Source organism: Hyla sarda, chromosome 2 (assembly GCF_029499605.1).
Source record: "Hyla sarda isolate aHylSar1 chromosome 2, aHylSar1.hap1, whole genome shotgun sequence".
Lineage (NCBI taxonomy): Eukaryota > Metazoa > Chordata > Amphibia > Anura > Hylidae > Hyla > Hyla sarda.
The window spans coordinates 278797813-278820481 of record NC_079190.1 but is presented as its reverse complement, the minus strand read 5'-3'; the positions used below and the strand labels follow the sequence as shown (position 1 = coordinate 278820481).

The 22669-nt window shown below is 41.9% G+C and overlaps 1 protein-coding gene across 14 annotated transcripts in view; it reads right to left on the bottom strand.

Annotated features, from left to right (window-relative positions):
- The window catches only part of DLGAP3 (DLG associated protein 3), a 538301-nt gene that overhangs the window by 312322 nt on the left and 203310 nt on the right, over window positions 1-22669 (bottom strand). For 13 of the 14 annotated variants that reach the window (XR_008888792.1, XM_056557211.1, XM_056557221.1 and 10 more), the window contains one exon: window positions 7035-7119. The gene's annotated coding sequence lies outside the window, so the exon portion shown is untranslated. Of the gene's footprint in view, window positions 1-7034; window positions 7120-7616; window positions 7665-22669 lie in introns of those variants that run through there. The other variant, XM_056557215.1, reaches the window with a different exon arrangement.

The window sequence follows — 22669 nt, the reverse complement described above, 5'->3', positions numbered from 1 at the left end:
GCCCATGCCTACACACCTTGAAAATTCGCTGAACTTCTGGGCAGCCAAACTTGATTATGGGCTGCAACTAGTAGTGTGCCATCAGAGCGGGTGTTTAGTGCAGCGAGGGCCATAGTCACCCCAAGGAGAACTTGTCTGTCCATGAAAAATGTGAAGAGACTGACCTTTGTGAAGATGAATCAGGCACTGATCAGCCAGGATTTCCACCCACCAATGCCTGATTTCACAAATTTGGATAGTGCAAAACAGATTTAAGGTGCTGCTCCCCAGTTACAAACATTCCTCAGCATCAGACCTTTTTTCACACACCTTCCTCACTGGGTACTGGTATTGCCACCCACCGTACCACTCAGTAACTGGGTCACTTTTAGGACTCCTGATGCTGCTGCCACCTCCAGGCTGTCTCATTCTGCTACTATATGTTCTTCTCATGCTGCCTCCAACTCCAGGCTGTGACATTCAGCCACTATATGTTCTCCTCATGCAGCAGCCACCTCCACGCTGTGTCATTCAGCCACTTTGTGGTCTCTTCATGCCGTCACCAGCTACAGACAGTGTCATTCAGTCACTATATGGTCCCCTTTTGCTGCCGCCAACTCCAGGCTGTGCCATTCAGCTACTCTATGGTCTTTTCATGCTGTTGCCACTTCCAGGCTATATCATTCAGCCACTATATGGTCTCCTCATGCTGCTGGGACATTACCTAAACATTTTTATGATTGCACTACCTACCATAAATCTTCCATTTAAATTTTAAAATTCATCTTTTAGGGCATGTTCACACGTACGAGGATTTGATGCGCAGGATTTGATGCACAGGATTTTCTGCTGCAGATTTCAATGTAAACTGAATGACTGAGCACAGCCTCTAATCGGCAGCTACAAATCCTGCCCATCAAATCTGCACAGGATCCTGTATGTGTGTACGTACTCTTAAAGGGGTATTCCGGGCAAAAACATCTTATCCCCTATCGAATGGATAGGGGATAAGATGTCTGACCCTCCCCCCCCCCCCGCAATCTCCCTGCAGCAGCCCGCATTCTATGCGTAGCTGCGTCTGAAGTTTCGGAAACCGCCGGGCTTCCGAGACTGGCCATGCCACGCCCCCTCCATTCATTTCTATGGGAGGGGGCGTAAAGGCTGCAACGTCCCCTCCCATAGACATGAATGGAGGGGGACATGGCGTGACGTCACATCCCCATCTCGGAAACCGGGAGGTTTCCGAAACTTCAGACGCAGCTACGCATAGAATGCGGGCTGCTGCAGGGAGATCGCGGGGGGGGGGGGGGTCCTTTTCGATAGGGGATAAGATGTTTTTTCCTGGAATACCCCTTTAAGCTTAGGGATTGTGAGGCCCTATGGTCTTCTCATGCTGCTCGGACATTGCCTAAACATTTTTATGGTATCACTAGCTACCATAAATCTTCAATTTAAATTTGAAAATTAATCTTTTAATTCCAGGAATTTTTATTTTTATTTGACTATGCTACATGGGCTGTAAAGTTAGTGTAGTTCATAATATAGTGTCTATACCTGTGTGTGATGGTTTTCTCACAATTCGTCTGTGATTTTCACTCTAATATTTATTTTTACCAGCATACAAAATGACTGTTGTCATTCTCCCAGCTTGCAATGCGGCCGAGACCTGACTCACTAGTCAGCTGATGACAGGGAGCCTGTCTGCTTCAATGGGTGGAAGGATAGCTTGGTGGGAGAGATATCAATCTGCAACAGCTGCAGGCACCCTGATTGAAAACCACACTGATTTGAATGGATGCAGCTCATTTATGTTTCAATGGGTGGGGTGGCTGATGTGTGGTAGGGAGCAAGATGAAATTGTGGGATTTGTAGTCAAAAAAGGAAAGTCAAACAGGAAATACCAGTTCACAAACAGCTAGCCACAGTGTTAAGGTAATATCCCAACATAGCCATTTAGCGCCAAGACAAGCACAGATCCTTCCTAAGCATGTCCATTACTGTCTGCCAGGTACGTACTAAAATCACCTTATGGTGGATAACCCCTTTAATCTTAGGGATCGTGAGGCCCTATGGTCTCCTCATGCTGCTAGGACATTACCTAAACATTATTATGGTAGCACTGGCTACCATAAATCTTCAATTTAAGTTTGAAAGTTCATCTTTTTATCTTAGGGATTGTGAGGCCCTATGGTCTCCTCATTCTGCTGGGACATTACCTAAACATTTTCATGGTAGCACTAGCTACCATAAATCTTCAATTTATATTTGAAAATTCATCTTTTTATCTTAAGGAAAGAAAAAGTTGATCAGCGGATCATCGAATGGCGGAACATCAGAAGGAGCGCTCCTTCTGATGTTCTGCCATTCGATGATCCGCTGATCAACTTCTTCTTTCCTTATACACTGGAACTCGTTGCTGAGGATCCAGAGGAACCAGGATGCTGCGACCCTGACTTTCTACATGCCAAATTAGGTGTTATGCCCTCAGCATAACACCGTAAGGTACGGGTCCATTCATTTGGGCTTCATTCATTCATATCTGATTCTCTTTTGTACCCCTTTTACCTGCACGAGGTGTGCACCGGTCTTTTTTTCCTTTCTTTTACTATCTTTTTATCTTAGGGATTGTGAGGCCCTATGGTCTCCTCATGCTGCTTGGACATTACCTAAACATTTTATGGTAGCACTGGCTACCATAAATATTCAATTAAAATTTTAAAATTCATCTTTTTATCTTAGGGATTGTGAGGCTGGGACATTAAACTTGGGAATCTAATATAATTCTTACATTTAAAAAAATTGATGCAATCTTTTTAAGACTGAGGCCCTATGGTCGTCGATGTGATCTTACCTGTGTAATTATCACAAGAATCCAATGAAACAGCTTTGAGCGATAACGATGAACCATAACTGATTAAATGAAACATTCGCACTTTCACAGTCAGGGGGGCACTGAGAGGCAGGGGCTGGAACAGATGGTATCTCGCATGGCGGAGGACCGCCAGCTTGATGCTCACCAGAATGGGTAATCAAAAATTTTTAATAAATTCAAATTAAATTAAATAAAAATTTCATATAAAATCTGCCACATCCAGACGCTCTGCGGCAGTGATTCTAATAGCGATGCCTGTAATCTGCATGTCATACTGAATAACAGTATTACTTCACTAACACAGCACACTTGCTATGCGTGTTAGAATAAGGCAAAGTGTTCTACACCCCTATTGAGCCTCTGTGTAGGCCAGAAATAGCAGTTTTTAATAGCTATTCGCCGCAAATAAATTCAGACCGAACCAAATTTTTTGGGAAAATTCGGCGAATCGTCCGAATCAAATTATTCAAAAAATTTGCTCATCTCTACTACTCACCTTGCCTTACTCTTAGCTCCTGAGATATCCCTGCTTCTAGCTGCATCAGGTTGCTGTGGAAACTGGCCTTTACTAATGACTTCAGTCCTGGTGGTCTAATTAAAGAGGAATTCTTAATGATATGCTTTGGTTGTAAATTAAGGTACATTCTGGAGTTGAATGGGAATGTCTGTTTGTAGGGTAAGGGCTCATTCACATTGCCGCCATGCTCCACTAAGGGGATCTTTTGTCGCTGAGTCTGTCAGAAAGACAGGAATTGAGCAGAAAAATAGTCAATTTAAGTCAAGGGGATCCATCGGGACCCAGCTGTGTCAGTTGTACTCCAACCTGTTTGGCGTAGAAAAAAGAGCCATATGGATACAACAGCAGTGTGAACCTAACCTTAAAGGGGTACTCTTCCTCTAGACATCTTATCCCCTATCCAAGGATAGGGGATAAATTGTCTGATCGTGGGGGTCCCACTGCTGGGGACCGCCCCCCCCCCCCCCCCCCCATCTCTCCTGCAGTCCCTCGAGTCATCAGCTATACGGAGCTAAGTTTGCTCCGGGGCTGATGACTCACGATACTGGGGCCGGCGGTTCATGTTGTCACAACCCCGCCCCCTCATGATGTCACGCCTCGCCCCCTTAAAGTAAGTCTATCGGAGGGGATGTGATTGCGGCCACGCCCCCTCCCATAGACTTGCATAAAGGGGTGGGGCATTATGTCACGAGGGGCCGGGCCATGACCTCACGATACTCCGGCCCCTTATTCGTGAGTCATCAGCCACGGAGCAAACTTAGCTCCATATAGCTGTTAAATCGGGGGACTGCAGGAGAGATTGTGGGGGTTCCCCAGCAGCGGGACACCCGCGATCAGACATGTGTGTCCAATCCCATGTCACAGCTTTAAAGGGGAACTCTAAGATGTCTGATCGTGGGGGTCCCCTCCCATAGACTTGCATTGAGTGGGTGGGGCGTGATGTCACACGGGGGAGGATTTGTGACATCAGGATACTCCGTCCCCGTGGTTGGGAGACATAAGACTTGGAGCCTCCAGTGCTTCCTGCAGTGCTCACAGGTGGGTGCTGCATGCTAGATTTGCTAGATTGTGGGGGTCCCCAGCGGCAAGACCCCCACGATCAGACATCTTATCCCTATCCTTTCGATAGGCAATAAGATGTCTGTCAGGATTCGGCAGGCTGGTGGTGGATCCTCTGTGTCAGAGAGGGATTGGCGTGGACCGTACCGGAGGACCGGTTCTAAGTTGCTACCGGTTTTCACCAGAGCCCGCCGCAAAGCGGGATGGTCTTGCTGAGGCGGTAGAAACCAGGTCGTGTCCACCGGTAGCGGCTCAACCTCACTGACTGCTGAAACTGGCGTGGTACAGGAGGACTAGACAGAGGCGAGGTCAGACGTAGCAGAAGGTCAGGGCAGGCGGCAAGGTTCATAGTCAAGGGCAACGGCAGAAGGTCTGGAAACACTGGTAAAGGTACTCACAAAACGCTTTCACTAGGCACTAAGGCAACAAGATTCGGCAAGGACAGGAAGGGGAAGTGGGTTTAAATAAGCCTGGAGCAGATGGAAGCTAATTACACTGATTGGGCCAGGCACCAATTAATGGAGCACTGGCCCTTTAAATCTCAGAGAGCCGGCGCGCGCGCGCCCTAGAGAGCTTGGGAGTAGATTGGGATGTGACCCGCGTACGCGAATCGCATCCCCGCCAGCAGTGACAGTGCAGCGCTCCTGGTCAGCGGGTCTGACCGGGGCGCTGCAGAGGGGAGAACGCCGCAAGCGCTCCGGGGAGGAGCAGGGACCCGGAGCGCTCGGCGTAACAATGTCTTAGGGCCGGAGTACCCCTTTAAGAGACGGTACTCCCTGTGCCATTTCATCAGTCCCTTGTGACTTTTCAGAGGTTTGCGGGACTGTGCAGGATTTTGTGGGACCCGCTGTATGTTCTGTGCCTGCCTAACCCTGCCACTACAACCTCATTACTGCCCATACCTGCAAGTTTGTTTTTTATTGAGTCTCGCAGGAGTCCAATCCCGATGTAGGACCTTACCATGTGCTATCTTCATTCATTCGCACTCCAAACACATGGCTGAAACGTGTGAACCCAACCAGGAAAAACCTACTTATGCCTCTGTCTAATGTAGTATCTGCAGCAAGAACTCTGACAACATTAAAGACTCTAGCAAGCATGGAAACATTTAAAGGGGTACTCCGGTGAAAACCTTTTTTCTTTTAAATCAACTGGTGGCAGAAAGTTAAACATATTTGTAAATTACTTCTATTAAAAAATCTTAATCCTTCCTGTACTTATTAGCTGCTGAATACTACAGAGGAAATTCTTTTCTTTTTAAAATGCTCTCTGATGACATCACGAGCACAGTTCTCTCTGCTGACGTTATTATAATAATAATAACACTTTATTTATTGTTGTCCTTAGTGGGATTGGAACCCAAGTCCCCAGCACTGCAATGCAGCAGTGCTAACCACTGAGCCACCATGTTGCCCTTAGCATACATCTGCTATGCACGGTTGCTAAAATGGACAGAGATGTCAGCAGAGAGCACTGTGCTCGTGATGTCATCAGTGTTCCAAAAAGAAAAGAATTTCCTCTGTAGCATTCAGCAGCTAATAAGAACTGGAAGGACTAAAATTTTTTAATAGAAGTAATTTACAAATATGTTTAACTTTCTGCCACCAGTTGATTTAAAAGAAAAAAGGTTAAGTACCCTTTAAGGCAAAAACACTGCACACTGAAAACACCTCACACTGTATCTATTAAACGCTGTTGGAGAAACACTGGTTCTAAAACTCAAGTACTATCTTAGTACAATGCTGCACAAACCCTATGAATCATTACCTTAAATTTTGATTGTACTGTGAATATACGTATTCTACTGTGGTCTGCCACTAGGTACTACACATCCATAATAAGTCTCTAACTACACTTAAGGGGTACTCTGGTGGAAAACTTTTTTTTTTTTTTTTTTAAATCAACTGGTGCCAGAAAGTTAAACAGATTTGTTAATTACTTCTATTAGAAAATCTTAATCCTTCCAGTAATTATTAGCTGCTGAATACTACAGAGGATATTCTTTTCTTTTTGGAACACAGTGCTCTCTGCTGATATCTCTGTCCATTTTAGGAACTGTCCAGACCAGCATATGTTTTCTATGGGCATTTCCCCCTACATTGGACAGTTCTTTAAATGGACAGAGGTGTCAGCAGAGAGCACTGTGGTCATGATGTCAGCAGAGAGCTTTGTGTTCCAAAAAGAAAAGAACAGTATTCAGCAGCTAATAAGTACAGGAAGGATTAAGATTGTTTAATAGAAGTAATTTACAAATCTGTTTAACTTTCTGGCACCAGTTGATTTAAAAAAAAGTTTTCCACCGGAGTATCCCTTTAATTGTACTTGTGAAAAATTTTTGAGTCCCAGGATACATTTTGCACCACAATGTAAAGATAGAGTAAATGAACCCTAGAAACTTGCAATTCTGCAATTTCTTGTTTCTATGAAATGAAGAAAAAAACTGCATATGGTTATACATTTTGAGAACTGCATACCAGACAAATATCTGTGTATTAGGTTGAGATGTCTGGCTTTTACCATTCTTCTCTGTATGACTTTAGAATCTATTTTTCTTATACCGGGAAATGAAAAAGAGCCAGAGGGTGAAATGAGCTCAGCTTTTCTTACCGCTCTGAGACTGACTCTAACATCCCGCTGACTTCATGGTCCGTGAAGCTCCAGTCACACAACTCTCGGGATCCCCTGTCATGAGCTAGAGAGAGAGAGAGAGAAATGGGAGGTGAATGAGAGGAGAGAAATATACAGATGCAGAAAGCGATCAGGCAGGGAGCAAAATAAAACAGATAAAGAAGGGGGAAGGGAAATCCAGTAACAGTAAAAAGACAAAAGGAAAGAGAGCTAAAAGAGACTTAAAACGATCTTATAAAGAAGTACAATCACATATATCAAATAGATTTTTCCATTAGGTTTACGAATTGTGTAAGAAATCGTTGCATACAGTATCACCTGTGAAGCTGCAAATGATTTATGTTGGGGCTTAAACAGCTGCACATTGGCAAGAAAGGGGTATACCTGCATTGCAGTGCCATGGGCTGTGTTCTGCTATTGATTATTATCAGTTTGAGTTTCCTTTATGAATAAAAATGGCAGTAATATGTATTGCCTTCAATGTAACATTTCACTTACTTAATCCCTTTCCAGTGCATACTACCAGCCATACAAGCATAGCTATTAAATCATCAATACTACCATAAAGAGGAGAATTACATCTTCTCCAAAAGTGTTCTAGAGGGTGCTCCTGGAGGAGGAAAGACACGTTTATGTGCTTCTATGAAGAAAGATATATTATTCTGACAGAGTTTAGGAAATGGTGCATAGGCCTAAGAGAACTATTACACTGTCGTCATGGCAACATTGAATGCACTCGAGGACAGCCATTTTTAACATATCTAATTACATCAACTAATGAGAACAATGTGACAGGTCTCCCCTGTCTGTCATAGAGAGTGAAAGAAGATACAGAACGGCAACTGCTCAGCTCCGGAAAAAAAATCCCTTCTGAACAGAAATTCTCTCCGATCCTTTTACACAGAAAATGCAAAGGCAAATTAAATTTTGCCTTTGCATTTAAAGATTGAAATGCTACATGTGAACATGCTCTTCACTCTGTCATCCAGTATTGTAATTTATAACTCTCACTGGATAACAATCTGTCAAAAATCATCACCCTCTGATCCCCTTTAAGATATAAGCTTGGCTGAACACACGTTACCTTTAACAAGGAAATTGGGGAACGTGGAGGGGGGAAAAACTCCTTCATATTCCACTGAAAACGAAAAGCTATCAGGATGTATAAATGAGGATGGTGTAAAAACACCATCTTTAGCTACAAACCAGACAAAATTCAACCCAACAGCCTGTATATCTTAACATCTTCCGAGATAGTAAATTCAACACCATATAAAGAGTATATATGAGGTTGCATGCCTGCACAGGCTTGTGTCTAATCTGATTCCTGTTACTCTGTACAGTAACCTTGATATGGTTCATTCTTCATAGCAGTCAGGAGACCTTCTGACAGTAGACTGAAAAACAAGCACTATTTGGGACCGCTCTGATGATTTATAATTTTAGATAAGGCTGTTTGCGCCTGCTCGCTTTAGATGGAAACCCTGCACCTCTGAACCTTTCCTGATAAGCCAAATCTCAACCCACTCCCAGCTGTGGCTATAGGAAGCTGGACTGTATCTAGTGAAATCCTGCAATGCAGTACTGCTAGTTAATGAAATGCTCGTGTGAGCCTATTAACATTCAGCCAGAGGAGTGTCTCCTCCCTGAGACGCAATGTTCCCAGAGTAAATATCACACTTAGAGAAGCCCATACTCACACCCAGTCCAACCACCATGGCTTTAACTCCCACAATTCTGAGAAGTGTACTACAAATAGCACTGAAAAAAGAACAGCTGGCTGGCGGTATAGAAAAATAATGTATTATATAACAAAAAGAAATGGAATGCCAATGGAACGTAAAAAATGGTCACTAACAGTAGATGTCAAACGTATAGCGGTAGCATATAAATGTATACAAATAGCTAGTTTTAACCAGTTAAGGAAACAAGATGAATAAGAAGAATCATGCTAATCATGCTATAATTTAACAATTAGGAAATTTGTTGATTTTTAAGGCAACTAACTCACAATCCATACTGAGAATCCATTGCTTAGCATATAGAAATATGTGACCATAGTGAATAAAGAACAGTGAGGAAATAAAGAAGCTCAGAGGAGAGTTAACACCAAGAGCAATTATTTCAGCAACAAGAGAACATAGAATTGACAAGGATTCCTATAATGATCTGTCTTATTAATATTCTTGGAGAGATAATTGCTGTATGTTTGTATCATGCCTTATGTCCTAAGCCTGTGATGTTGGGGTATTCATAGCTCCTCAGGCTGGCGGAATCTCTTCTGATGAATTATGTGTGGAAACAACAAAGCGGCATAACTCCGTATCACAAGGCTTTGAGCCTGAGAACGATTTTTCTCTAAGAACAGGACTAGAGAAGGGGAGTAAGAAAGGAAAAAGGGAAAGTGTAAAAAGGAGGAGGCAGAAATGAAAAGATGTTGTAAAAAGGGAACAAGTAAGAGGCTAAGGTTATGATACATGAGATCCATTAGTGAAAGAAAAGTATAAAGTCAACAGGATAAATGCTGGATAGAATCACCCTTCCTTCCTACATGGCATTAGTATCATATTCTCATATCAGTATATGGTTCTCTGCATCTAGAAGTTCTCCTGTTCATAAAGATACTGCAGTAAACTATTAACCACTTCTTGACAGTGAAATTTTCATTTTTACTAATTCCGCTTTTGAAGTTTTTATTTTCTCCACCAACATAATTGCATTAAGGCTTCTTTTTTACAGGAGTTGTTGTATTTTTATAAGGGGCAGTCACCACTGCTCTCAATGACCTATAAAGCTGAGACTCCCCATTGAGAATTGAGATGACTCTCTAGGCCCTTACGGCATACTGGATGTCAAAACTACAGTTACTGACTGCTAACAAATGGGAGCCTAGAGGAGAAAAAAGTGCCCAAACTGTAGAGAAACAGATCCACATGGATGCACGCTGCATAGACTTACAGAGGGCGCAGGCTGTAAGAAGCAAATATATATATATATATATATATATATATATATATATATATATATATATAGCAGGTTTTTGGGTACGCCCCCTAGTGTCTCTGGGGTCCCTTTCCCTAGCTACCACATTATGCCCAACAGGCAGATCCTGAGCCTCCGCTATCTGGGAGCTGGGGTACATGTCTGCAGCAGTGCCTCCACCCAGTGGAGCATTCAGGGTAGAGATGTGGGGTCCCACTGGGAACATACTTGGTACAATGAGACTGACACAGCCTAATGTGAACTAACTTTATACAGTAAGTAGCAAATGAACAACATACATAGGATAATATAACAGTTTAACACAGATAGGAATGCAATGTGGATTTTCCTCACCCACCCACCCACTAGCATACCTGCGGCCCACCCCCTTATCTTCGCCCTAATGGCCATTGGTGCACATAGGAGTGTTGGGGCCCTTATAAGTCCTGCTCCGCAGCATCACTGAAGCAGCCTGTGCTGTGTAATATCCGCCACTGGACCTCTGAGTCTTTACTTTGAGTAAGGAGACAGATGCCCTGTGGTGGAACAGGGAAGAGGCTTTAGGCTTACCCTCACAACACCATTAACTATATCAGTCCAGCAGCAGTCTCCTATCACTGTATTCACCAGAGGTCTGATCTCAGTGCTTGTCTCTGCCAGCAGGTCTCTCTCTCTCAGCTACAGTGGTCCTGTGTGAAGCAAGTTCTCTCAGCTAGGTGCTGTCTCTGTGGTGCAGTCTCTCACAGCTAGAAACACGTCTTTTCTCTGGCTAAGCTTGTGGTCGTCTGAACAAATCCTCAGGTCACAGGACCTGTGTGATGTCACAATCATGTGACCAAAGTCTCCACCAATCAGCATCATCTTTCATGAAAAGGTTGCTAATCATGTGATCAGAGCTCCAGTCTTTATTAACAGCATACTAGTTAATTTGTGGTCTCCATCCGCCATCTACTGGACATTTCAGATAATGCAGCCAACTCCACAGAGGTTATATATATATATATATATATATATATATATATATATATATGTATATATGGGGAAAAAATACATAAGGAGCAGCATCCCCAGCCATGACTGCTTATGAGATGGTCCCTCAGCAGTGGGGCCAAATGTGATCATCTAGTTACAGGAGGACCCTCTTAGTAAACAGGGGAACGTGGTAACTGCCTTCAAAGTTGTTATTAACCACTTTTTGGGGTACTCATCTGAGGATATAAAAATAAGTAACTTCAGATAGTACCTCTTAAGCCTTGACTCAATAAGGAGCTTAGAGGCAATACACGGTCGAAAGACATACTGCATGTTACAAGTAGGCACTCTTAGAAATTGAATGAAGTACATGTATAGTGACATAACAGTATCCACTCTAAATAACTGTGACTACTGTAAGATGTACTTTCTATTTGTTTGCACTTCAGTTTTCTGAGTCCCATTAACCAAGGTAATAGAAAAACCTTAACACCCACTTGACCTATGATCAAAACAGGCCACATGCCTCTGATTGTTATTTTACTTTTATAATAAAATATATAAACCAAGTAGTGTTAAAGGCTTCTCAGACATTAATAAAATGGATGACCTTTGTAGACAATAAAGAATCTAATTTTGTACTATATTCTGTTCCATTATCAACATCACATATGGGGCACAAGGCCTTAGAAAAAAAGACTATTTTGTCAGTTTTGGGATATTGAGATTGGAGGTTGGGAATACAACAAATACAGTGTATAATGTGTATAGAGTGGTGGCATTACAGTCCTGTCTATACCTAGTGACTAGTATATCATATTCATTTACTGTATAATTAAATGTTGTCTACTCTAAACGAAACTTTACTTTTTGTGGCCCTTTAACTTGTAAGGTAATGCCAGTTTTCAGGGTAAATGTCAGACACGATTACAGATAGCATGTCCTTCCACAGGTTACACAGCTCTCGTGGTGCTAACAGTAATCAAAGTTATAATCTCTGTTCTCCAGCTGCAGGTTAACCAGCACGATGTTCTATCATGAGCAGTGTAATTCAAACAACAAACCGCATGGGGTGTCTATAAACCTGCTGGTCTACCAGGACAAACAGGTGCATTAAGATAAAAGATCATTATTTACAGAATGAGTCCCCACAAGTAAAATGGAGTTATCAGAAAAGACAATATTACCCTAAATTTTCAGGTCACAAACCTTTTATGTTTTGTTTCTTCTGCACTTTTAATTGTGAGTTTCAAAGTATAAATGACCTGTCCCTAAATGGGAGCACAGAGGTGTACATATCTGTGCATACATGGTAAGGCTATCAGTTGTATAGGTGTAGTTCAGCATAGTATATGAAAACATAAAGGTGAAGGTATATTTTTCTTAAAAGGAAATTGCATTGAATTTTTTTGCTTCTATTTTGGCACAGATTTTTGGGGAACTAAATATGGATTTACACATTACCCTTCAATGGAATGTGTCATCAAAAAATTACCTATTGTTTAATTTAGGGGGTAAGGTATTACCAGGCCAGTTTGGGTGCAATGTGGCACATGTTTGTTCACCTGTTGCACCCATTTTACGTAAGAGGTGTGCACCTCTTGATACATGCCAGTTAATGTTAGTTTTTGACATAGACTGTCACACACATTGGCACAGCAGACTAGGAAAAACCTGGCCTGCTGTGCATAATAAATACGCACCCAACTCAAAGAGTGTAAAAAGGCAAGTAGTGATGCAAAACATCACTATTTACCTCTTCCAGCAGGGTAGAGTATACAGTGATGCAGAGCGCACCCCTATTTACTGTACAGGGGTCCAGAATTAAGCATGGTGATGCCTGAAGAAGTGGTCTGTGAGCTGGGAAATGCATTGCATGCTGGTCCATTAAAGTTTCCCTTTGTATCCGCATCCAGTTTGATCCATTCAGTGTCTGTCACCCTGCTTACTTCCATTGAAGCTGTCTCTACCTTGTATTTGTCTGCCTGGGCAGGAGGGCTGCAGAAGGATCCCTTTGTGAAACATTCTTTTCCATTGTTGTGTATGGCGTGCAAAACCAAGGGGGGTAAGCGCAAACCTTTCCCAAGCGTTTTACCCTTTTTCCAGATTATATTACACTATGGAGCGCTCCCTTCTCCTCTTTTAGGTCAGAAAAGATAACAGGTCCTGTTTAAAGGAGTGTATCTGCCCCAGGAAAAATTAATTAAAATTGAGTTATGGTGCTTAAAAAATAAGAAAACACACTCTTCTGACAAATGTCGTGAAGGTTCTGTGTACCCTCTCAGAATGCTGGACCTGAGTCACTTCCATTGACAAGAGCCAAGCTGGTCCTGGCCCTGGTACTACACAGGTGCCATCACACACGCCCAACCCTGCTGTTTGCCAAACATTTTATCACTCAAAGGCAGAAGCAAGCGATAAGAGAGCCATTCTGCTAATCGTTTTTATGCTAAATGTACTGCTCTGCCCACCTAGTGCCCACCTCGCATTGAGGGTCAACAGTGCATAGAATGAGATGAACAATGAAATTTTCGTGCAGAGTTCCACAGAAGTACAGATTCCAATGTCCGCATGATGAATAGTCACGTCTTCTTTCTTTCTGCAAAGTCTGCACCGAAATATATTGCCATCTGTAAGACGCAGCATTTCTGAACAGTCCTAGCGCTGGCATGTTCTGCCGATGCTCCGCTGTCGGTGGAATATCTGCATGGAAATTTTCTGTGCGGACATTCAACCGTGTAAACATAGCCTTAGGGCTAGGTTTCAGGGTTACATGTTAAGGTACGGGTTTACACTTTAGGATTAGGGGTTTGTGTGAAGGGTTGGGGGTTAGGGGTTGATGATTTGGGTTCAGGGGTAGGAGTAGGGTACAGTCACCCCTAACCCTAATTCTATACACTTGCCCCTCCTAATTGCAGAATGTCTCTGCTATTGCTTGCTCCTGCCTGACATCTTCGAGTGGCGCATTGTTTGGCAGCTCTGCATTGTACCAGGACTAGCTGAGGTCAGCATTCTGAGGAGGTCCACAGAACTTCCACAATACCGGATCCCCCATCATTGCTGTTGCAACAGTTCCTGGACTTTTCACCACTAGCACCCTGACTCACTTAAAAAAATGTTCCAGGGATGGAATACCCCTTTAACTATTACTCAGATTTTAGCTCCACCACAAAAAAAAACAAGTTTTGTCTCCTATCCCGCTAAGATAAACAGCCAGATGGGTTTGTTTTTGTTTTTTTAGCAAATTAAGGAGCCACTGTGACCTTATCCTTCCAATTCCCTAAGGACCAATTATCCCACTGTCTAGTGGTACCATACTCCAAGTGGTAATGAAGCTTGGATCAAAGTTATTCTCTGCGTGCATGGCTGAAGAACAGCAGTCCTAGCAGATTCGGAGACCCCCTAATGAGCAACTCGGGGGATTTACTGTGCTTTGTTTTGAATAATACATAAGTTTGAAGACACTTCAGAATTTGCTAACTCTTTTGCTGCCAGCTAAGAGCAATAAAATAAATTCATCACAATGGTACATTATTTATAAAGTATTTATAAAGCTCTTAGTCTAGAGTCAGAGAACACCGGATTAAAAGCACTTAGGCGTCCTGTCGTATCTAGCATATTATCCGGGATGTTGACTTGGATACATTTTGCCACCTCAAGGTAAAACTGAAATTAGTAGACACATATGTTAGCGTAAGTAGACAATATACTGTAATACAAATTGGAATACATATGATAAAGGCACCTATAACGCTCCATGAGTGATCACTTTTTTATTATAGGTGAAAAACTAAATTTTCCCACCAAAAGTATTATGCACAGAGTCTGCATGGAGGTGACACCATATGATGAGGGGCATTTATCAAAAGTAAACTTGGTTTTAGTTGCGGGCAAAGTGGGGTCAGTGCGCCATCATAGACATTGATGAATGCTCGCTGAACTGCTCTGCTTAAATATCGCTGAGCAGTGGCGAGCAGTGCGACAATTGTATTAAATGTCGTATGGACCTAATACTTTTCGCAGAAAAGTCGCACATGATTAATTAGTTATCCCTGCACAATATGATCTAAATCAGATCACTTTGTGGAAATAAAAATTAAATGTTCTGAATAAAATGTCGGAAGAAAAGTCGCATGGAACCAGCCTGCGACTTTTCCTGCAACAAATTTAGACAAAAAAAGGTGTCTAAATTGCTTGATAAATTCCCCTCAATGTCTCTAAAGGAGACCATTTTACAAAGTAATTAATCTCTTATTGAAATAATGTCATCAGAATATCACACCTTTTTATTATTCGAACAAAGTATGGAGGTACAGTTAAAAATAAAAGACTACTATTGGCGCCATATAATGGCAGCAATCAGCCGCCGAACAAGAAAATGTTTGTCGGCTGATCAAATCTTCTGTGCGACCTATAGAATTATAGTTATCGGCCACACATCGCTCTCTAAACAGGGGATGTGCGGACAAAAATGATTTACTTAAATGGACGCTAGAACAACCCAGTGTGTGCACGTGTTGGCAGCACAATCGAGAACTGGGGTCTCCATTAGACTTCGGTAATTCCTTAAAGAAATCTCAAGGTATACATCCAAAAGGTATAGGGTATAAGTCAGACATGCATCAGCCTTACTTAACCATGAGACCTTAGTAAAGCTTTGAATTATGCTTCACTTCTGAAAAAAGCCAGATTCTTTAAAGGAGATGTCCGGTGCTCACTTTTGTCATTTTATCCGTTCCGGGCTGAAAAATGAAATAAAACAAATTTTCTCTTACCTGCCTAGGCTCCCCCGATGCTTCAGTACAGGTGTTCGGTCCCCGGGCTGTATTCTTCTTACTTCCTGTTAGCCCGGCACGTCACACAGAGCTTCAACCTATCACCGGCCGCAGCGATGTCCCGCCTCGGCCAATGATAGGCTGAAGCTCCGTGTGACGTATCGGGCTAACAGGAAGTAAGAAGAATACAGCTGGGGACCGAACGCCTGTACCGGAGCACCGGGGGAGCGTAGGCAGGCAAGAGAAAGCTTATTTTCTTTTTTTTTGCAGCCCAGAACGGATACAATAAGAAAAGTGAGCACCGGACATGTCCTTTAAAGAGTAGCTATCACTAACTTAAATTTCCCTAAACCCCCTCCAAAACTGTCCCTGACACTAACTACATCTATCCCTGTATTTATTTTTATCAAAAATCCCCATAAAAATACCTTTTTTAGATCAGCTTCGGTAGCTCAGAGTAGAGCTCTCTGCGGAGGGCAGGAAGTGGGCGGCCCCAGCAGGCGCGACGTCATCTGAAGCCTGGCCGTGGCTCGCTTCATTGAATGAGTAGAGGGAGATGCAGGGGGGCGGGGAGCTGTGCTCGCTCTCTGCCTGTATAGGCGCGCAAAATTTTAATATCCCCACCCCCCTGTATCTCCTTCTCCTCATTCATGTGAATGCGCATTCCGGACCACGCTGTGCCACGCTGCCCGGCCAGCGTTCGTCCGAACGTGATCAACGTCAGGGGGGGGGGGGGAGTAATCCTGAGTCATATATGGTGACACCTAGTGGCCAGGTTTTCAAATGTAAAAAAAAACATGTATAACATGATTTTTTTGAAATAAAATATATTTAAAAAAAAATTATTTTTACATAATCTATTTAATTAAAAAAAAATGTTTTTAATGAGATTACCCATTAAATTTCTCTGACATTACATAACTGCAGATTAGACACATGGTAAAAAAACTGGGGTTAAACCCTACTGTAATATTTTTTCATTAGATCCACCATTAGGGTTGTAATGCCTCACATATAACCGTCTTAGAAGCTTTTACTATTCTTTATCTTCTACTTTATCATGATCTAGATCTCTGACTTCTTTTGAGCAGTTAAGCACTATGGTCTCAGCTCCACTATGGAAGATAGAGAACAATAAGAGAATGCCATCTTACACTGTTTGGGAAAGAGAACAACATTTTAATCTCCTGCCAATTGCAAGATACTGATTTTAAAGGGGTATTCCAGCGCTATTTATCTTCCCCTATCAAAAGGATAGGGGATAAGATGTTAGATTGCGGGGATCCCGCCGCTGGGGACCCCCGCGATCTCTCCTGCAGCACCCCCGTTTTTCAGCTGCACAGAGCGAGGATCTGTGACGTCACGGCTCCGCCCCATCATGATGCCACGCCCCCTCAATGCAAGTAGACTTGCACTGAGGGGGAGGGGTGTGACGGCACGAGGGGGCGGAGCCGTGACATCATGATACTCTGTTCCTTGCACCACCCATCATCAGCCACTGGGCAATCCTCGCTCTGTGAAGCTGAAAAACGGGGGTGCTGCAGGAGAGATCCCGGGGTACCCCAGCGGCAGGATCCCCGCACTCTAACATCTTATCCCCTATCCGTTTGATAGGGGATAAGATGTTTAGTGCTGGAGTACCCCTTTAACACTGTAATCTCAGTGGAGTCTTGTGTTTTCTAGATACATCAGATTTTCCCCTCATTTACTGATCTTTGCTGGATATCCTTTACAGTTCAGGGATCTAATCTCCATATAGGTCCATATCTGTGGGCATGTCGAGTTATCCAAAACCTTTTGGAAGACATAATGGAATGCCTTGCTATAACTCACTGTAGAATACACATATTAGCAATCTTCCAGAGATTGTCCCACTATTATTATAACTGATTTTGATCTTTTCCATCTGGAAGACACTTTCTGATGGCCCAACAGAGGGTAATCACTAGGCTATAGAAATCCCCTACTTCATCATATGAATGAAGGATGTTTTTTTTCTCAGATAGCAATGTAAGCCGAAGATGTTGTTTCCACATACAGTAATGGCCATAAATGTTGGCACCCCTGAAATGTTTCTAGAAAATGAAGTATTTCTCACAGAAAAGGATTGCAGTAACACATTTTGCAATACATATGTTTATTCCCTTTGTGTGTATTGGAACTAAACAAAAAAAGGGAGGGGAAAAAGCAGATTGGACATAATGTCACACCAAACTCCAAAAATGGGCTGGGCAAAATTATTGGCACCCTTAACTTAATATTTGGTTGCACACCCTTTGGAAAAAATTACTGAAATCAGTGGCTTCCTATAACCATCAATAAGCTTCTTACACCTCTCAGAATGTTGGACCACTCTTCCTTTGCAAACTGCTCCAGGTCTCTCTTATTGGAAGGACACCAACAGCAATTTTAAGATCTCTCCACACGTGTTCAATGGGATTTAGATCTGAACTCATTGCTGGCCACTTCAGAACTCTCCAGCGCTTTGTTGCCATTCATTTCTGGGTGCTTTTTGGCATATGTTTGGGGTCATTGTCCTGCTGGAATACCCAATATCTTGGATGCAAACCCAGCTTTCTGGCACTGGGCAGTACAGTGCGACCTAAAATCCATTGGTAATCTTCCAATTTCATGAGCCTTGCACACATTCAAGGCACCCAGTGGCAGAGGCAGCAAAACAACCCTACAACATAATTGAACCTCCACCATATTTCACTTTAGGTACTGTGTTCTTTTCTTTGTAGGCCTCATTCCGATTTCGGTAAACAGTAGAATGATGTACTTCATTTTCTTGAAAAATGTCAGGGGTGCCAACATTTACAGCCATGACTGTACATAGTCACCTTCCCGCCACCCTTTCATCTTTTCAAATTTTTATTTGCCCTATGTGACCCCTTTACTGGTCCGTCTTCATTAAATGGGATATTCAGTAAAAAGATTAAAAAAAAAAAAAAAAACATGACAAGGCTGGCAGAAAATACATAAATAACTTTACTTACCTCTCACTTGGTCTCCGTAGCCATCTGTATTACTACCCAGGATTCTGCTATGTTCCACTTCCTGGTGCTGAAGCCCAATCCCTGGCTGAGGCAAGCCACCACTGCGGCTAGTGATTGTCTGAACAGCAATGTGATGTACTGGGCCCCAGCACCAGGATATGAAAGTCACCAGAGCTTTGTGCCGCGGTTTACACTGTTTACGTCAGTTTTGCAAAAGTGGGCGTGTCCATGTATATTGTCTGCTTTACATGATATTTTCAAAGTGGTGAGGGTCCAGTTTACATTAAAAAATTCACACCAGCTTCACAGAAACGGTTGTAGTTTTATTGCTTTTTTTTTCTTTGTGTTTTTTTTTTTTTTTAAGTCATTCTTAAAATAAGAAATTATTATTATTGAAAAAATGTATTAACATTTTTTTTTTCTTGGTCACTGCACCTGCACTCAGCTCAGAAATGTTTTATTTATACAGTTATCACTTGTCTGGGCACTAGTAACCATGGAATATTTTGTGAGATGTTTCTGCCAAAATTTTCTGGGATATAAAATTTGGCGCAAAAATCTGCAATTTTGTCTAAAACAAATCCAATATGTCTCCAACCCAAAAAAAATTGGCCCGAAAAAACAAACAAAAGTGGCAAATAAATTTTTTTCCCATATTTTCATATTTTCAAAGCAGCACAAAAGACCTTTAAAAATGTGAGGAGAAAAAAAAAGGTGTGAATAATATCGCTAGAACAGAAATAACAGTAGTTTTTGAGAATCTCCCCCACTGTGTCTGTGTGACACAGCGCCGCTGAGCCAATCACTGGCCAAAGTGATTGACCAGAGTGATTGGCTGAGCAGAACTCTGACTTATTGGCACCAGGAAATGGAGTGCAGCAGACATCAGAGGAGCGGTACCTGAGGCTAAGAAGTTAGTATTCAGTGTTTTCTCCCAAAAAACTTTTGGTTATTTGTTACTAATGTACATGTGTTCATGATTTGTCTATTTATATCATATATTTAAGCTATGCTTTAACGTATGACATAATTCATATGTTTAACAATTCTGAGCCCACAAATAGTTTAATCAATTCTTATTGACTAATAGTAATCTCTTTAGGGAAAAAAATAAAGGGCAATCATACAACAATCATACAGCTAACTAGCAGACTTCTGAACGACGCCATGTAAAATTTTAAGTAATACCAAACTGTCCAGAATTATAAAGTACATGTATAAATAACAAAAACTATAATTTTGCAACACAAAAAATAGCATGCTGGTCCTTCATTCCTTTCAACCTAGCTGTTCTACAAACCAGGTAGCATCTTTAGAGCCAAAACACTTCTGCGTGACAAGAAGAGAGCTTCTTCCATTTACTTAAATGCGTCACTATGACAGTATCTTATAGCTTACCAGACATTATTTTAATGTGCCTCTCAGATTGTATTGTATTTTCTAACAGGTATAATGTAACCAAATGAGGATCACTTTTAAATGTTTTTAATGCATTTTCTGAAAACGCTCTAGATAAGACACAAAGTTGTTAGCTAGCAGTTCCCGTGAACTATTTATTACAGTTTACTGCATCTATTTTGAAGGCAAAAAGGATATTTCTTAAATGTGAGCTATAAAAGCTGCCCTTTGCTACTTCTAGATGCTCAGGAGGCCTCATTTTCCTTAATGCAACAATCTAAGTTATTAGCAGTGTAAAGGGATCAAAACCGCACTTTATTATTAAGATTTTCAGGGGAATAAATCTGAATCTGTCCTGGGAAATCTGTGGTCCCTAGTAGTACTGTGCTTTAATACCTTATCAGCAAGGAGGTATTTATCAAGCAGTGGGGACATATAGTACTACTAGCAGTATTTTAATAACTTGTCCTGCTTATCACTTACATCTAAAAAGTTATAATAATGCCCATGCTACTTCCTGGATGTTGTAAATTGCTAACAGGTCAACGGAACACTACATATACAAAGAGTTGTGTTCAGTACAAAAGGCCCATGTACAAGATAATGTGAGTGTTCATGTCATATGCCACCCTATAGTGCTTCTTTAAGTATCCTCACCCCCAGACAAAGATAGAACACCAGAGCCACAATCTTTGTAAGGCCCTTAACTTTTCCTGACTGCCACATCACAGAGGCTAATGTGGCCATACACTGTGCCAGTGCTTATTTAGCAGAGGTTACAAAACCCTTGAAAATTATTGTACCAAGACAAGTGCATTACAAAAATATTGTGCCAACATGAGTGGATTACAGAACTACTGTGCCATGCCAAGTGGATTACAAAACTACGTTGCCAAACCGTGTGGATTACGAGTACTGAGTACAGCGTGCTCTATACCCTGATTGTTTCTCTTCTGTGTACTTCTGGTCGTACAGTAAGGAACCATGAATATTTGGGAGCCATTTGAAGAGTGCACAGTACTAACCATAGTCTTTTCATACAGTAAATCTATGCAGCAAGTGAAGGCCTCATTTCACAAGTTTTACTGTATAGATTGTTTGATAAATCATATATATTTTTATGGGATAAAAAGGGATGCCAAAAAGATTACTTCTGTATCCATTTTCATTTGTTTTCTTTGAGAACCTTTTCATTTAGTCAACCACACAGGATTGTTTTAAACTAAAATAACTCTTCATTCTTTCTCTAACTAAGCCTCATATCCCTTTTTATCACTGGTGTATTAGTAGTTATTCTAAAGCAAAATAGAATCCAAACAAGATTGCACTCACCATCCACGAACTTTAATCAAGAAAGTGTGGGCATATACAGGCGGAGGCAGGGGCACACCGGGACAAGTTGGCAAATTGTTTTGCACTAGTTTGCGCTTCTTCTGACACTACGGCCAGAAGAAGTGCAAACTAGTGCGAAACAACTTGCTAACTTGTCCCGGTGTGCCCCTGCCTCCGCCTGTATATGCCTACACTTTGTTGAATAAAGTCCGAGGATGGTGAGTGCAATCTCGTTTGGATTCTATTTCGCTTTACTTTGTTGCTCATGCTGAGGTGCACCGCCGGCATCCAAACTTTGCTTCATCTGCACTAACACCATTCCCCGCTCCTACACACTGCCCTAGTCCTGCAAGTGCCGTATCCCCTTCAATCTGGTTTCCAGTTAGTAGTTATTCTGTTATAGTCAGTCTGGCCTTGCTGTAATTGAACTCGTCTCTTGATACCCTTGTCACACAGCAGCCAATCTGAGGAGGCAGAGCTGTAGTGGGTGGTGAAAGAGCAGCAGCCTGAACCAATAACGTGACAGGAGGCGTGTCCGGACTACCCAGTCTTCCTGTAGGCACTGTAGCTAAGCTTTAGTCACAGATCACAGGTCTGCCTTTATGGAGCTGAGCTATAAATCAGCCAATTAGCCAGTATGGAGGAAAATAAATAGCACATAGATATAGCACATAGAACTATAGATATCAACTTCTATATAATTTTTAAGCTCACAACTGCATAGTTCCTTTAAGATCAATGGAAAAGAGTTTTCAACAACTGACGCACAAAATAATTGGTAAAAAAAAATAAAATGTAGGTTTTCTGGATGTGCTATCCAATCTGGATTGAGCAGGTTTATGTTAACATTTTTAGTCTATGTAGGATAGTAGTAAAAAGCTATCTAGATTACTTTATTCTGATTATATTAAAAACATCTGATTCATCTAAAACTAGCCGGATATATTTAATTATAAGGCAAGCACCATAAGGGATCATGTCAACTCTTTCCACCAATAATTGCATTTTCTATTCCCCTTCATATCACACTCTACAACATGACACTGTCAATAGAGACTTATTCCCACAAGGAAGCTTCAAGTATAGACTGACTAAGATATCTGTCATGAAACAGCTGCATGATGAAGGAATGGAACAGCTTATGCCAATGTTCCCC